The 15662-nt window shown below is 45.0% G+C and overlaps 1 pseudogene; it reads right to left on the bottom strand.

Moving 5' to 3' along the window:
- Positions 1–10077: 10077 nt before the first annotated feature.
- Positions 10078–10789, bottom strand: LOC136122109 (elongation factor 1-alpha 1 pseudogene; annotated as a pseudogene).
- Positions 10790–15662: the final 4873 nt, after the last annotated feature.

Here is a 15662-nt window from a genome sequence, read left to right as displayed (position 1 = left end):
GAGGGGGCGGAGAACTGGGGCGGGGCGAAGAGCCCCGGGAAGAGTCCGCGTGGTTTCCCCGAGAGGAAATCTCCGCTGCGGCCGCGCGGGAGGAAACGAGGGCTGGGGGCGAAGGGAAAGTGCAGCCTCTCGCGCCCAGAGCTGCGGAGGCCGGTCCCTGGCGCGCTGCCCGCCGCGGAGGGCGCCCCCAACAGCGCGCCGAGGGCCGCGCAACTTTAGCGCCTTCCACGCCCGGGTCCCCGCCCCGGAGACGGCTCAGCGCCCCTGGCCTGGCCCGCGCTGGCCCCGTGCCAGCCTCGCCCTGGCCGCCTGTGGAGTGCGGCCGGTACCCGTGACGCACTTAGGAGCCAGAGCCGCGCTTGGAGCCCGGGAGCCCCGGGGTGGGGGCCGCGGGAAGGTGGGGTACTGGAGGTGTGGGACCGCAACACTGACGTCTCTGCGACCCAGCGCGCTCCACGTGCAGAATCACCAAGCTCGCACAGTTTTCCCCATTTCACAGAGGAGAAGACCGAGACCCGGAGCATTGCCCGACGCCAAAGCTTACGCAGCCAGGAGGGGAACCATCGCGGGGCTGGGGGGAGTGGGGCGGGGGGGAGGGATGTGCATTGTGCTGAAAACGGATCAGATGGCTCCAGAGCCGGTTTCTTTTCGCTGCGACTACGTTTCCTTTGGGTCCTGGTTGTCCGCCGCGCTCAGAGGATCTGACACTGGACCGGCACAAACAGCCGCCGAACGCAATAAATGGGCTTTGTTTTAAAATGGGCCACAGCATCTTTCTGAACCTCTCGATTACGCGCGGTGCAACCTACGTTTGGACGCCCAGCCCGTGCGCGAGGAGCGGGCTGCACGGCTCGGGCTCGGGGGAACCGAGGACAAGTACTTGGGGGCTCCGTGGCCGCGCGCCGGGTGGGGTACCTGGGGTCCAGGAACCCAAACCCCGCGGACTGCGCTGGGCGTCCGGGCCAGGCGGCGCCGGCGGGAAGGAGGAGGGCAGGGCGGGCGGGCTCTCGGCACAAAGTGTTCCCGAACACCGCGGGAGGGCATGCCAAGTTCGCGGCGGGACTGACGCGGAAATGTAGATCATGAGGCCCAAGGGCGGGCCCGGGCGCCCTGCGCCGGCCGGCTCTGAACTGTACCGCGCACGCCGCAGAGTGCGGCGGGGAGGCCTGGACCGAGAAAACCGAGACTCGCTGGCCTACCTGGGGGAACCTCTTAGAGGTGGGCTACAAGGATCCCGGCGAGCTGGATGTCACTGCGTCTCACACCGTGCTCCGGCAGGGGCAGGGGCAGGGGCAGGGGCAGGGGCAGGGCCAGGAGAACTCGGATTCCGGCCATTACCTCCCTGTCTTGGGCTAGGGGTGAGAGGGGCAAATGCAAACATCAATATTTGTTAGTGGGACCCAGTCTACCAGGCACAATGATTTTTAAAATTTACATTAAAATATTCAACCTTCTCAATAACCCTTGGACCTAAGTATTCTTGTGCACTTCTAGGCTGGGGAAACTGAGGCAGGGAGGGTGGGTAAGGATGCCCAGCACTTAGCAGCCATTCAGTAAGAGACGTTTGCTTAAAACTCGGTTCCCTGATGTTCTTTCCATTCCATTCATCCATCTACTTTAGATATGAATTAGGTACCTACGTACCTGGGGACACTCCTAACACAGGAAGGGAACCATGCTCCCTCAGGGCTGGTGGCTGCCACCACTGTCCCGTAGGGATGTGCTGGTTTCCAGTTGCCAGTGTGGACACTGCTACTAGGTGTGACGGCATCCCCAGATCTCCTTACCTGTAAAGGCATCAGGCTTATTGTGAGAATTGAATGAGTTGAAACAGGTGACATGGGTAGGACAAGGCCTGGAACGAGTAAGTACTCAGCATTAGTCCTTGGTACAGTGAGGAAGACAGACATTGAACAGGTAATGCCAAGGGAATGCCAAGGAGCCATGGGAACGAGACCCAGGGAGGGAAGGAGGAAGGGAAGGAGGTGTTAGGGACCTTTTAAAGATAAGATGGGTGAGAAAGACGGGAAGAGTTGGCCAAGCAAAAGCTAGGTATCAATATTTGGGGAGGATGAACATCTTAGGAAAAGGGATCAGCATGTGTGAAATCCCAAAGAAGCATGGCTCCAGAAATGCATGCAGGACATGGAGCAGAGAGAAAAGGGCAGGGCAGGGTGATGTGGAGAGGTCAGCTGTCAGAGCTCAGGGACCCAGAGACCTTGGTGAACGCTTCCATCTTTTTTGAACGCTTCCATCTTTTTTTTTTTTTTTGGCCGCACTGCACAGCTTGTGGGATTTTAATTCCCCAACCAGGGATTGAACCCAGGCCCTTGGCAGTGAAAGCGAGGAGTCCTACCCACTGGACCTCTGGGGAAGCCCCAGAACACTTCCATCTTTATCCTAAGCCCTTGTGAGCCCTTCCGTCTTAAGCCAGCAAAGGGTTGTAAGCAGATGAGTGATGCAATCAGGTGTGTGTTGGTAAAAGATGACTCTGGCTTCTGAATGCAACTAGACTGGAGGGGTCAACAGTGGGTCCAGGGATTATACTTCTAAGAATTGGAAGCAGGGACTCCAAGAGATATTTGTACACTCATGTCCATAGCAGCATTATTCATAATAGCCAAAAGGTGGAAGCAACCCAAGGGTCCATCGATGGATGAATGGATAAACAAAATGTGGAATATTATCCAGTCATAGAAAGGAATGAACTTCTGATACATGCTACAGCATGGATGCACCTTAAAAACATTATGCTAGGTGAAATAAGAAAATGATAAATATTGCATAGTTCCACTTACATGAAATATCTAGAATACACAAATTTGTAGAAACAGAAAATAGATTAGAGGTTTCCAAGAGTTGAGAAATAGATGGTGGTGATGGCTGTATAACACTGTGGATGCAATTAGGACCACTTGATTGTACACTTAAAATGGCAATTTTTATGTCATGTAGTTACCACAACTTCAAAAATAAATTAATAATGTAATAGGCCAAAGCCCGCTTAACTGTAAATAGGTGAGTTGTGTGGTGTGTGGATTATATCTCCGTAAAGCTGGGGTGGTTTTGTTTGTTTCTTTGGCTTCACAGAGCGGCATGCGGGATCTTAGCTCCTTAACCAAGGATCGAACCCGTGCCCCCTGCAGTGGAAGCGCAGAATCTTAACCCCTGGACCACCAGGGAATTCCCCCATAAAACTGTTTTCTCGTTTAAATTTTTTATTGAAGTATAGTTGATTTACAATGTTGTGTTAATTACTGCTGTACAACAAAGTGACTCAGTTATATGTATATATACTATATATATTCTTTTAAAAAATTCTTTTCTTTTTCATATACTTTTCCATTATGGTTTATTACAGGTTCTTTTTTGCGGTATGCAGGCCTCTCACTGTTGTGGCCTCTCCCGTTGCAGAGCACAGGCTCCGGACATGCAGGCTCAGCGGCCATGGCTCATGGGCCTAGCTGCTCCGCGGCATGTGGGATCTTCCCAAAGCGAGCATGAACCCGTGTCCCCTGCATCGGCAGGCAGACTCTCAACCACTGCGCCACCAGGGAAGCCCTATTACAGGCTCTTGAATATAGTTCCCTGTGCTATACAATAGAACCTTGTTGTTTATGAAGCCATTTTTTTTTTAAAAAGATCAAAGACTGCAAAGTGGGTCCAGGGAGATGGTCTGGAGGGGAGGGGAGCCTGGAGGCTGTGACTGAGCATTGGGCTGGCGCTTTGCAGGTCCAGAGAGAAGGGAGGAGTGGCCAGATTGGAAAGGTGTTCGGAAAGGATGGAGAGCGCAGTGTGCCTGGGTGCTTGTGGGCTGTGAGTGACGAGGCTGGAGGACAAGTCCCTCCCTGCCCTCTGCTGTGCCCCTCAGCTGTGCCCTGTTAAATCATCTTACTCCTAACCTGATGTCTTTAAGAATTTTGGAATCTTGCAAGAAAATTAAAGAATTCCGTTTATTTTCCTCTCTGGTCCTCATACTTTGTGTGCCCCCAACAAAGTGGAAGCCAGTTACTCCCCACCCCCATTTCCTAAGTTACATCTCTATTTTCCTCCTTCCTTGAGATCCTGGCTACTTCCCTCCCCACATAGCCAAACCTGATTTGGAGGATGTTTGTGTGCTGGGCACAGCCTGTACCTGTGCTCTCACTGGGCTATCAAAGTAAGGCTTTGGGGCTTTCGACAAAGATGGGCTGCAGCTGTTCCGAGAAGACATAAGCCATCATTTGTCAGCTGCAAAGAAACCAACCTTTCAGCTCAGGACACTGAGGCCGAATGTTGTCCAGAGCTAAAAAGGCTTATTTTTAAAAAGCAACAAACGGTGGTTTGTTCATAGAGCTGGCACCAAAGAGCCACATCGATAGCAAAGGGCTGCTTGCTGAAGGTTGTGAAAGCTGGGGATGCACTTGAGAGGCCGTGGGGGGAATGTTTGGCCCAAAAGCCTATGGAAGGAAACCTTTAAGAATGTGGGCTCAAAACTGGTGTCCGTCCAAGGTCAAAGGCTTCAAGTGCAATAGCCTGTACTCTGCCCCTGACAGACAGCCACTGACGGAGGTGTTGGACCTCCCTGACTTTCGTCTGCAGAATGAAAATCGTGGACTCAAAAAGTCCATTTTGGCTCTAAAAGCCCACAGCCTATTTAAATTAGATGTAGGATTTCAGGAAATTGGGCTAAATCGATACTGGCTCCAAGACATTCCTTAATGTTTTCTTAAATACATGTTTTCACTTCTTTTTTGCTCTCAGTTTATTTTTATGTTGTTCATATTTTTCTCTTTATAGAAGAAGAATGTAGCATGAGTAAACTTGGGGGGGGATTCCTGAAGCATTGTGAATGATTGAATTCTGATTCTTGGGAGTTTTCAGCGTAAACATTCCCAAGTATTCAAGGTGGTAAACTCAGTTTCTGGAGGAGAGCATGTCTCCATCCTGGAAGGAGCAGACATCATTTTCCCCTCTGAGGCTGGAAAGCGCTGTTCCCACAGAAGCCCTGAGGCTGCTCCCTGCTGCCAGTGACACAGCAAATGCTGCGGGGAATCCAGCCTGCCTGGACCGCACCTGAGAGCAGGGAAGTTTTCTCCAGAGATCACAACTCCCTACTATTCCTACCTCGTTCTGTGCCATCAGAAGGGAAAGTGTGCTGATGGAAGGATGTTCCATAGTTGGTTTGGGAGAAACACATCTAGCTCTGAACTACCAAGCTTGCCCTGCCAGATGACACAGCGTGTGGCAGTGGGTAATTGTATGGCCTCCATGGTCAGAGCTCAAGGGTTCGAATCCCAGCTCTGCCACTGTTGGTACTTGAGTTGTGGATGGTGGTACAGTTTTGAGCGGACCTAGATGAGAGGCAAGTCAGAGCAGAAGCCCCATACACGGTAATAAACATAACCATCTCATGGCCTTAGTGTATTATTATTGCTTGAGCATAAGACAGTGTTTGCTTTCCATTCAAACCCCTAGGGATGTCTTTGTGATCAAATGCCCTTTGCCTTGTTAGGTAATGATGGAAATGTAATAGTTTCCGACTTGTTCCTCTGGACGACAGTGGCCCTGGTCCCCTGTCAGGAAACCGGGCTGGACTTTTTCACCAGAATTTTTTTTCTTTCTATGAATTCTCCCTGACTCTGGTTTCTGAATGCCCCTTTTTCTCCCCACCTCTGGCCCACTCTGTCAGCCTCCACGCTCTTCCTCTGCCCGGAAACATCCCTGTCTCCCAGCCCTCTGTGACATACCTGAGTTCTTGGGATCTCATTTCCCTACAAAATACTGGTTGAATCTGACATCAGTTCTTCCAATCCTCAAAGGCCTGACACTATATAACCTTTCTTTTCTTTTAAAATTAGTTTTTACTGTGGTAAAATATACATAGCATACAATGTAGCATCTTCACCATTTTTTTAAAACATCTTTATTGGAGTATAATTGCTTTACAATGGTGTGTTAGCTTCTGCTTTATAACAAAGTGAATCAGTTATACATATACATATGTCCCCATATCTCTTCCCTCTTGCGCCTCCCTCCCTCCCACCCCTCCAGGTGGTCACAAAGCACGGAGCTGATCTCCCTGTGCTATGCAGCTGCTTCCCACTGGCTATCTATTTTACATTTGGTAGTGTATATACATCCATGCCACTCTCACTTCGTCCCAGCTTACCCTTTCCCCTCCCCATATCCTCAAGTCCATTCTCTAGTAGGTCTGTGTCTTTATTCCCGTCTTGCCCCTAGGTTCTTCATGACCATTTTTTTTAGATTCCATATATATGTGTTAGCATACGGTATTTTTCTCTTTATGACTTACTTCACTCTGTATGACAGACTCTAGGTCCATCCACCTCACTACGGATAACTCAGTTTCGTTCCTTGTTATGGCTGAGTAATATTGCATTGTATAAATGTGCCACATCTTCTTTATCCATTCATCTGTCGATGGACACTTACGTTGCTTCCATGTCCTGGCTATTGTAAATAGAGCTGCAATGAACATTGTGGTACATGACTCTTTTTGAATTATGGTTTTCTCAGGGTATATGCCCAGTAGTGGGATTGCTGGGTCGTATGGTACTTCTATTTTTCGTTTTTTAAGAGACCTCCATACTGTTCTCCATAGTGGCTGTATCAATTTACATTCCCACCAACGGTGCAAGAGGGTTCCCTTTTCTCCACACCCTCTCCAGCATTTATTGTTTGTAGACTTTTTGTTGATGGCCATTCTGACTGGTGCATCTTCACCATTTTTAAGTGGTGAATATATAGACCATATTGGCACTTCTTGTAACTGTGTCTCTCCGAGAAGGAAGAAAAGAGAAGGGTCGTCATGTATAAGCCAAGTCTGTTTCCCTTTGGTCAACAGCAGTAAAAATCCTTTAGCAAAAGCCTCAGAAGGGTGAGGGAGAGGCTGGAAGGGAGAGGACTGCTGCACAGGAGCTGGGAGAGGAGAAACCTGCAGCTTCAAAAAGTACAGTTTCTGCAACCCACCAAGGAAAGGTACTAGGAACTGACAAGGGCGCCCTCTGTAGGTGAGAATCTTAATTTGCCTTAGGAATAATAACTGCGGTCCATGAATTTCATAAATCATTTTTTTTTATTGTGGTGAAACACACATAACCTAATATTTACCATTTTAAGTGTACAGTTTAATGGTATTCAGTACATTCACATCGTTGTACAACCATTACTTCCGTCCATCTCCAGAACATTCTTCATCTTCAAAAACTGAAACTCTGTTCCCATGAAACAAGAACTCTCCATCCTCCTCTTTCTCTAGACCCTGGTAACCAACATTCTACCTTCTGTCTCTACGAATCTAACTACTCTAGGTCCCTCACCTAAGTGTAATCATACAGCATTTGTCCTTTTGTGTCCGGCTTCTTTCACGGAGCCTGATGTCTCCAAGTTTCATCCATGTTGTAGCATGTCACAGAATTTCCTTCCTTTTTAAGGCTAGATAATATTCCATTGCATGTATACACCACATTCTGTTTATCCATTTATCTTTGGGTTGCGTCCACGTCTTGGCTATTGTGAATGATACAGCTAGAAACCTGGGTAAACAAAGAAAAGAAAATTTTAATTTAAATGATCATTCCCAAGGGGAAGCTTAAAGCTACCAAAAAAACCAAAAACCAAAAAAAAAAAACAAATTAATGTCCATTAACAGGAATTCAGAACCAATGAAACTGAATTCCATTTAAGGGTATAGAGCAGAGGTTCCCAGAGTTTCTCAGTTCATGGTGCCCTTATTGTCCCAGTGATTTTTTGCAGGGCCCCTAGGCCAAAAAAAATTATTGAACTGTTAAAAATTTATTAAATAGCTAGATCCAAACAACTTAGCAAGTATTTATGTTCTAACAATTAATTAAGTAGCTATTTGGGGAAAATGTATATTATGTAAAAGAAAAAATATTTTTAATTTTATTCTTAAATAACTGCAGTTATTTACTAAGGGGGTATGCACACCCATTAGGCACATCGCTATCTCTCCAACCTTGAAATCAGATTGGACACTGCCACCCTTATTTTCTGTTTCATGTAGATTTTGCTTGGTACTTGCTTTTTATTACAGTAACCACTGAAATCCCAGCTTTGTGAAGCTCTGACATCTTTGATAGAAAAATAGCACACAAAAAAGAAGAAGAAGAGAAGAAGAAAAAAAAAAGTAGCACAGGGACTTCCCAGTGGCACAGTGGTTAAGAATCCGCCTGCCAATGCAGGGGGACATGGGTCTGATCCCTGGTCCGGGAAGATCCCACATGCCACGGAGCAGCTAAGCCCGTGTGCCACAACTACTGAGCCTGCGCTGTAGAGCCTGTGAGCCACAAATACTGAGTCTGCATGCCACAACTACTGAAGCCCTTGCACCTAGAGACCGTGCTCCACAACAAGAGAAGCCACCGCAATGAGAAGCCCGTGCACTGAAGCAAAGAGTAGCCCCCGCTCGCTGCAACGAGAGAAAGCCCGCATGCAGCATCGAAGACCCAACACAGTCAAAAATAAGTAAATAAATAAATAAAAATTTAAAAAGAGAAAACAATGTGACTGCAGAGGCAGAAAATAAAAAAGAAAAGTAGCACAATCTAATGTTGAAGTTATGAACTACCTTGAGTTCGTGGTTTGCAATAGATGTCAGGAATTGCTGTATTTCCCTCAACTTATAAAAACCTTCCAATGTGTGAATTTCTTGCGGTACTCTGGGCAGTTTGGTGCCCAGTTTGGGAACTGCAAATCTAGACAATCCAAATATTATGAAGACCTTACTTTGTCAACAAGAACTGCATAAACTGTGTCTGGCTGACTCTCCAACTGACCTCATTTTTACCACTCTGGCCCTCCCTCCCTTGCAGACACAATGGCCCTTTTGCTGTTTCCTGAACTCTCTGATTACCTTGCTACCTCAGTGCCTTTGCATTTAAATATATTTATTTATTTATTTATTTGGTTGCGTTGGGTCATGCGTTGTGGCATGCGGATCTTTTCGTTGCAGCACATGGGCATCTCTCTAGTTGTGGCGCACAGGCTCCAGAGAGCCTGGGCTCAGTAGTTGCGGCTCGGGCTTAGTTGCCCTGTGGCACGTGGGATCTTTGGGATCTTAGTTACACAACCAGGGATCGAACCCTTGTCCTCTGCATTGGAAGGGGTATTCTTAACCACTGGACCACCAGGGAAGTCCCCTCAGTGCCTTTGCATTTGCTGTAGCTCCTACTTGGAATGCTCTTCCCCCATGGGTTGCCACCCTCGCTCACTCAGGGCTGTCCGCTGGTCCCTGTGTACACCTGTCACCATCCCCCCACCCCAAGGCTTTACTCATCTCCAGAACGCTCAAGTTGACCTGCCTACCATTCTGCACTTTCAGGGGTGATTTGCCCCACACAAAACCTCTTTGAAAATATAATTACATTTGGAATTAGTGGTCCAGGATTACTTCAATAGCAGCAAAGTAAAATTACAGTGTTGATGTAGTGAAAATGTTAACAAACACCAAAAAAAAGTAAACTGAAGAATAAAGACTAAAGATAGTAAAGGAAATAATGAAAATGCACAGAACTGTCATCATTTAAACTAGCAAAGCCAGGAATACTCTACGGTGGCAGTGGTACTTGGCTGCCAAGACCTCTAAATCCAAACTGTTCCTGGATGGGTGAAGAAACACCTCCCCCTCCGGAGGAAGGAACTGCAAAGTCTCACTGCCAAGAGGCTTGCACTCCAGGCTGGGAGAGATTTGTGGATGAGCTTTGCAATGTACCACACCATCTCTTTCCCATTGATCTTTTGTGCCATCGTTTTTGGTTTTTTTTTTTTTTTTCTTTTTTCTCATTAAACTTTGTTTTAAAGGGTCTCAAAATTCTGTGCCAGATTTTTGGTCAAGTTGTTTCCATTAAAAAGTACTGATTTTAAAAACTGATAACTTAAAACTGACACACACACACACACACACACATGCGCACGTACCATTCATTCTCTTTCCTTCTGAAGCTATTCATGATACACTGATATTAGTAACCAGTTTAAATGGCCAATTGAGACAAACAGGGCTGAGATCATTCTCTTACCACCGGTTAAGATGGGGGTGGCAAGTATTGGGGATCATATTAATTTAGCCTTCTGAGCTTTCTGGGCAGACTTGGTGACCTTGCTAGCTCCAGCAGCCTTCTTGGTCACTGTTTTGATGACATCCATAGCCACTGTGTGTCTCATGTCACGACAGTAAACGACCCAAAGGGGGATCAGAGAAGCTCTCAACACACATGGGCTTACAGGAACCGTATCAACCATGGCAGCCTCACAAGATTTCAAGAATCTGGGGCCGTCTTCTGGCTTCTTCTCAGAACGGCAATCAACCTCCTTCAGCTCAGCAAATTTGCAAGCAATGTGAGCTGGGTGACAGTCCCACACAGGTGCATAGCCAGCACTGATTTGGCCTGGATAGTTTAGGACAGTCCGGAAGTCAGCTGCTTCCATTGGGGGGTCATTTTTGCTGACACCACCCACATTGCCATGGTGAGTATCTTTGACAGACACCTTTTCGATGTTGAAGCCCACATAATCCCCCGGAAGAGCTTCACTCAGAGCTTCATGGTGCATTTCATCAGACTTGGCTTCAATTATAACGTTCACTGGAGCCAAGGTGACCACCATGCTGGGTTTGAACACCCGGCTCCACAGGGACAGTATCAATTCCGTCAATTTTGTAGATGTTCTGGAGGGGCAGACAAATGAGTTTGTCAGTTGGATGAGTTGGTGGCAGAATGCAATCCAGAGCTTCAGGCGGTGTGGTTCCACTGGCATTGCCTTCTTTTGTGTGTGTGTGTGTGTGTGTGTGTGTGTGTGTGTGTGTGTGTGTGTGGTATGCGGGCCTCTCACTGTTGTGGTCTCTCCCGTTGCGGAGCACAGGCTCCGGACGCGCAGGCTCAGCGGCCATGGCTCACGGGCCTAGCCGCTCCGCGGCATGTGGGATGTTCCCGGACCAGGGCACGAACCCGTGTCCCCTGCATCGGCAGGCGGACTCTCAACCACTGCACCGCCAGGGAAGTGCCGGGCATTGCCTTCTTTATGGATGACTTTCCATGGCTCCAGCATGTTGTCACCATTCCAACCAGAAATGGCAAAAATGCTACTGTGTCAGTGTTATAGCCAATTTTCTTAATGTAGGTCCTGACTTCCTGAATGATTTCCTTGTATCTCTTTCCTGTTGTAGGAATCCCTTTTGTTAACACCAACAATTAATTGCTTCACACCCAGTGTGTAAGCCAGAAGGGCACACTCATGGGTCTGCTTGTTCTTGGAACGCTTGCTGCAAATTCACCAACACCACCGGCAACAATCAAGACAGCACAGGGCTTCCCTGGTGGCGCAGTGGTTGAGAGTCCGCCTGCCGATGCAGGGTACGTGGGTTCGTACCCCGGTCCCAGAAGATCCCACATGCCGCGGAGCGGCTGGGCCCATGAGCCATGGCCGCTGAGCCTGCGCGTCCAGAGCCTGTGCTCCGCAGCGGGAGAGCCCACAGCAGTGAGAGGCCTGCATACCAGAAAAAAAAAAAAAGACAGCACAGTCTGGCTGAGAAGTGCCTGTGATCATGTTTTAGATAAAGTCTCTGTGCCCTCTGGCATCAGTGATGGTCACATAATACTTGGTGGTCTTGAATTTCCACAGGGAGATATTGATGGTGATACAACATATCAATGGTGATGCCACACTTACGTTCATCTTTCACTTTGTCCAAGACCCAGGCATCCTTGAATGAGCCCCTTCCCATCTCAACAGCCTCCTTCTCAAATTTTTCGATGTTTTTTTGGTCAGTCCCACCATATTTGTAGATCAGATGGCCATTAATGGTAGACTTGCTTGAATCTAAGTGTCCAGTGATTACAATGTTGATATGACTCTTTTCCTTTCCCATTTTGGCTTAGATTCAGCCGTGGATTTCATGACAGCTGTGTTCTGGTGGAAAACCCGTTGTGAAAAACGTAGTGCTACCTTTATCATATATATCAAGCTCCTGTATATGCAAAGGTCTTTGTTTTCTTTTGAATAAAGTTTTAATTTTGGAATAATGCTAGATTTGCAGAAAAGTTGAAAAGAGGAATTCCATACACCCTCATCCAGTTTCACCTAATATCCATATTTTTCATGCTTATTTGGTACTTTTGTTAAAACTAAGAAACCAACTTTGGTACATTGCTGTTAACTAAACTCCAAACTTTATTCGTATTTTACCAACTTTTCCCCTAGTGTCCTTCTCCTGTCACAGGATAGAGTCCAGGGCATCACACTGCATTTAGTTGTCATGTCTCTCCAGTCTCATCTGATCTTTGACAGTTGTCCAGTTTTTCCTTGTTTTTCATGATCTTGACAGTTTTAAAGGGTACAGGTGATGTATTTTTTAGACTCCCTCAGTTTAGATTTGTCTGATGTCTTTCACATGATTGGGCTGGGGTTATGGGTTTGGGGAAGGATGCTATAGACGTGAAATGCCCTTCTCATCACATCATGTCAAGGGTACCTGATAGCAACAGCACTTACCACTGGTGATGTTGACCTTGATCACTTGGTTAAGGTAGTGTTTGTCATGTTTCTCCACTATAAAGTTATCGTTTTTCCTTTTCCATACTCTAATCTTTGGAAGTTGGTCACTAAGCCTACACTGGAGGAGGTGGGGAGAGAGTGTATGAACTAAGCTCCACCTCTTGGAGCAGGAAGTAACTACATATATTACTTGGATTACTTTTTTTTTTTTTTTTTTTGCGGTATGCGGGCCACTCACCGCCGTGGCCCCTCCCGCCGCGGAGCACAGGCCCCGGACGCGCAGGCCCGGCGGCCACAGCTCACGGGCGCAGCCACTCTGCGGCACGTGGGATCCCCCTGGACCGGGGCACGAACCCGCGTCCCCCGCATCGGCAGGCGGACTCCCAAACACTGCACCACCAGGGAAGCCCTGGATTACTTTTGTAAGATTTGTAAGGAATCTTACCTTGTAAGAAAGGTCTTCTCCCCATTTATTTATACAATCATTTAATAATCTGTCTAGGCATGTACATTTATTTTATACGTGGGATTATAATCCAATAGTATGTTAATTATTTTGTCACTCAAATTGTTCCATTGGGAATTATTTCAAGTTGGTTCCTGTGTCCCTTTGACATATCCTCCATTTTGGGGGAAACATTTCTTACTTTCTGGTACTACAAGATGCTCAGGGCTTGTTTAATACGTACTCTGTCCCAGCCTTAGAATTTGCCATTTCTCCAAAGTGTCCTGGTTCCTTTTATTTGGTAATGGTATTAGAAATCAAGATGTGGGCACTGGTTGTGCTCATTGCTACTGGGGTGTCACTGCTTCTAGGTTCTGTCAGTGAAAAGAGCTAGGAAATATATGCATGTGTACAAACCCAGGTATAATACATATCTATACTCATTTCTGTATCAATCTATCTCTGTTTATATTAAATTAAATATGAGATCATAGTGATATCTCCAACTCTTATCAGTCCCACAGGGTTCATTCTAGCCTTACCTTGTTGTTTATAAGTAACTGCCCTCTTCAACAGTGAGAAACCTGACCCCCGTCATTTTCCATCCATTTGCTTATTCATTTAACTCCAGGATGCATAAAAGCAGCTTCAGAGTTGTTAACCTATACCTCCATGACACAGGTCTGTTTTTGAGTCTATATTCTGTTACACCAGCCTATTTGTCTATTTTTTTTTACCACTACCATTCTAATTTGACCATTATAATTTTAAGATATGTATTCATGCATGATAAGGAAGTACTTTTGACTCAGCTACTCATAGGCCTTTATATTTCCACACAAATATATCATGATTTTTTTTGAATTTCTTCATTTTGACTGGAATGGCAATAATTTGTTTTATAGCTTAATTTAGGAAGAATTAGCTAACAAATATACACTGTGAAGACATTCTTCCATGAACATTTTATTGTCTATTTAGTCAGATCTTTTTTTACAATTTTCTCCTTAACGATGCTGTGCAGTCATTTTAGTTGAAATAATTTACAGATTTTTTTCCCTTTGTGATGGTGTCTCATTTTCTGCTTCATTTTTAAATTAGTTATTGCTAGTGTAGAGGTAATGATACCAATTTTGGTAACTTGATCCTATATCTGACAACCTGGCTAAACTTTTATTTAGTTTGTATTTCTGTTGAATTTTATAAGTAGATGACAGTTTTGCCTGTTCTAATTCTTCCATATCTTGTTTCTTTGTCTTACCTTATTTCATTAACCAGGACCTCTAGTAATAGAGAGCAGCATAGTATGAATTCATCTGTGTCTTTCCTATTGTTCCCAGTCATAATTCAAATGCATCGAAAATCTTTCCATTATGTAAAATGGTGACTGTAGGTTTTAGGTACATATAATCTTTATTAAGTTAAAGAAGTTCCTTGTATTCCTAGTTTCATATGAATTTAAAAAATCATGACTAGGTATTTTTTCAAATGCATTTTTCCATCTATTGAGATCATTTATTTTTCTCCTTTAATCCATTAATGTGGTGCATTACATAGACATGACATCAAACCATCCTTGTATTTTGTGTCTTTTTTTTTTTAAGTGTAGTGTTGGATTAGGTTAGTTAATATTTTCTTTACACACATCTATGTCCATAAGTGAAATAAGCCCATCATTTTCTTACTTCGTATTATCTATGGTTAGTTTTCTATTTAAGGTTATATTAGCCTCATAAAAGATGTTGGGAATCTTTCCTTCTTTTTTGTTTTATGAAGCAAACTGAATAAGGTAGGGATTATCTGTTTCTTAAAAGATTGCAAGAACTGGTCTGAAAATCACCTGTACCTTGGGAAAGGTTTGGTTTTCATATCATTTTATTTAACAATTATTGGTCTATCCAAATTTTCTAGTGTTTTTTTGTGTCAGTTTTGGGATTCTTATCCTTTTCCAGAAGGGTGATTTGTTAATTTCTTTGAGTTTTGAAAGTTTTTGTGAATAGTTGTTTCTAAATACATTTAAATATTTACTATTAAAAACCTATGTTTGTGTACTGTTTTCCCCCTTTACTCCTGTGTCTTGTTGTTCTGCAGTTTTTCTTTATCCTTCCTCATTTATCTTGCCACAGGTTTGTTTACTTAATCTAAAAAACAAAAACAATCAGCTTTTGGTTTGTGAATATTCTTTATTGTTTTTCTCAATTTCTTTATAACTGGTTTCTCTCCTTATCTTTGCTACTTTTTTCTTCCTACTTCTTTGGGTTGATTCTATTGTACCTTTTCCAATTTCTTGATCTGAATATGTATTATCAGTTCATTTGTTTTCAACCTTTCTTGCTTTCTGATAAATGTACTTAAAGCTATAAATTTTCCTCTAAGACCTGTGTCCCACAGACTAGGCAATGTAAAGTGTTCGTTTTATTGCATTCCAAGTCTTTCATAATTTCCCTAATGCTTCCCAAGGATTACTTAGAAGTTTTGTTTTTGTTTTCCCTCTCCTAGGCTTATGGGATTTTTTTTTTTTTAATTACATGATTTTTTTTTTTTTTTTTTTTTTTTTTTTGGCTGTGTTGGGTCTTCACTGCTGCACACGGGCTTTCTCTAGTTGTGGCGAGCCCGGGGGTTACTCTTCGTTGCGGTGCACGAGCGTCTCATTGCGGTGGCTTCTCTTGATGTGGAGCACAGGCTCTAGGTGCAAGGGCTT

Source organism: Phocoena phocoena, chromosome 4 (assembly GCF_963924675.1).
Source record: "Phocoena phocoena chromosome 4, mPhoPho1.1, whole genome shotgun sequence".
NCBI classification, from domain to species: Eukaryota; Metazoa; Chordata; class Mammalia; order Artiodactyla; family Phocoenidae; genus Phocoena; species Phocoena phocoena.
This window is presented reverse-complemented; position numbering and strand designations above follow the sequence as displayed.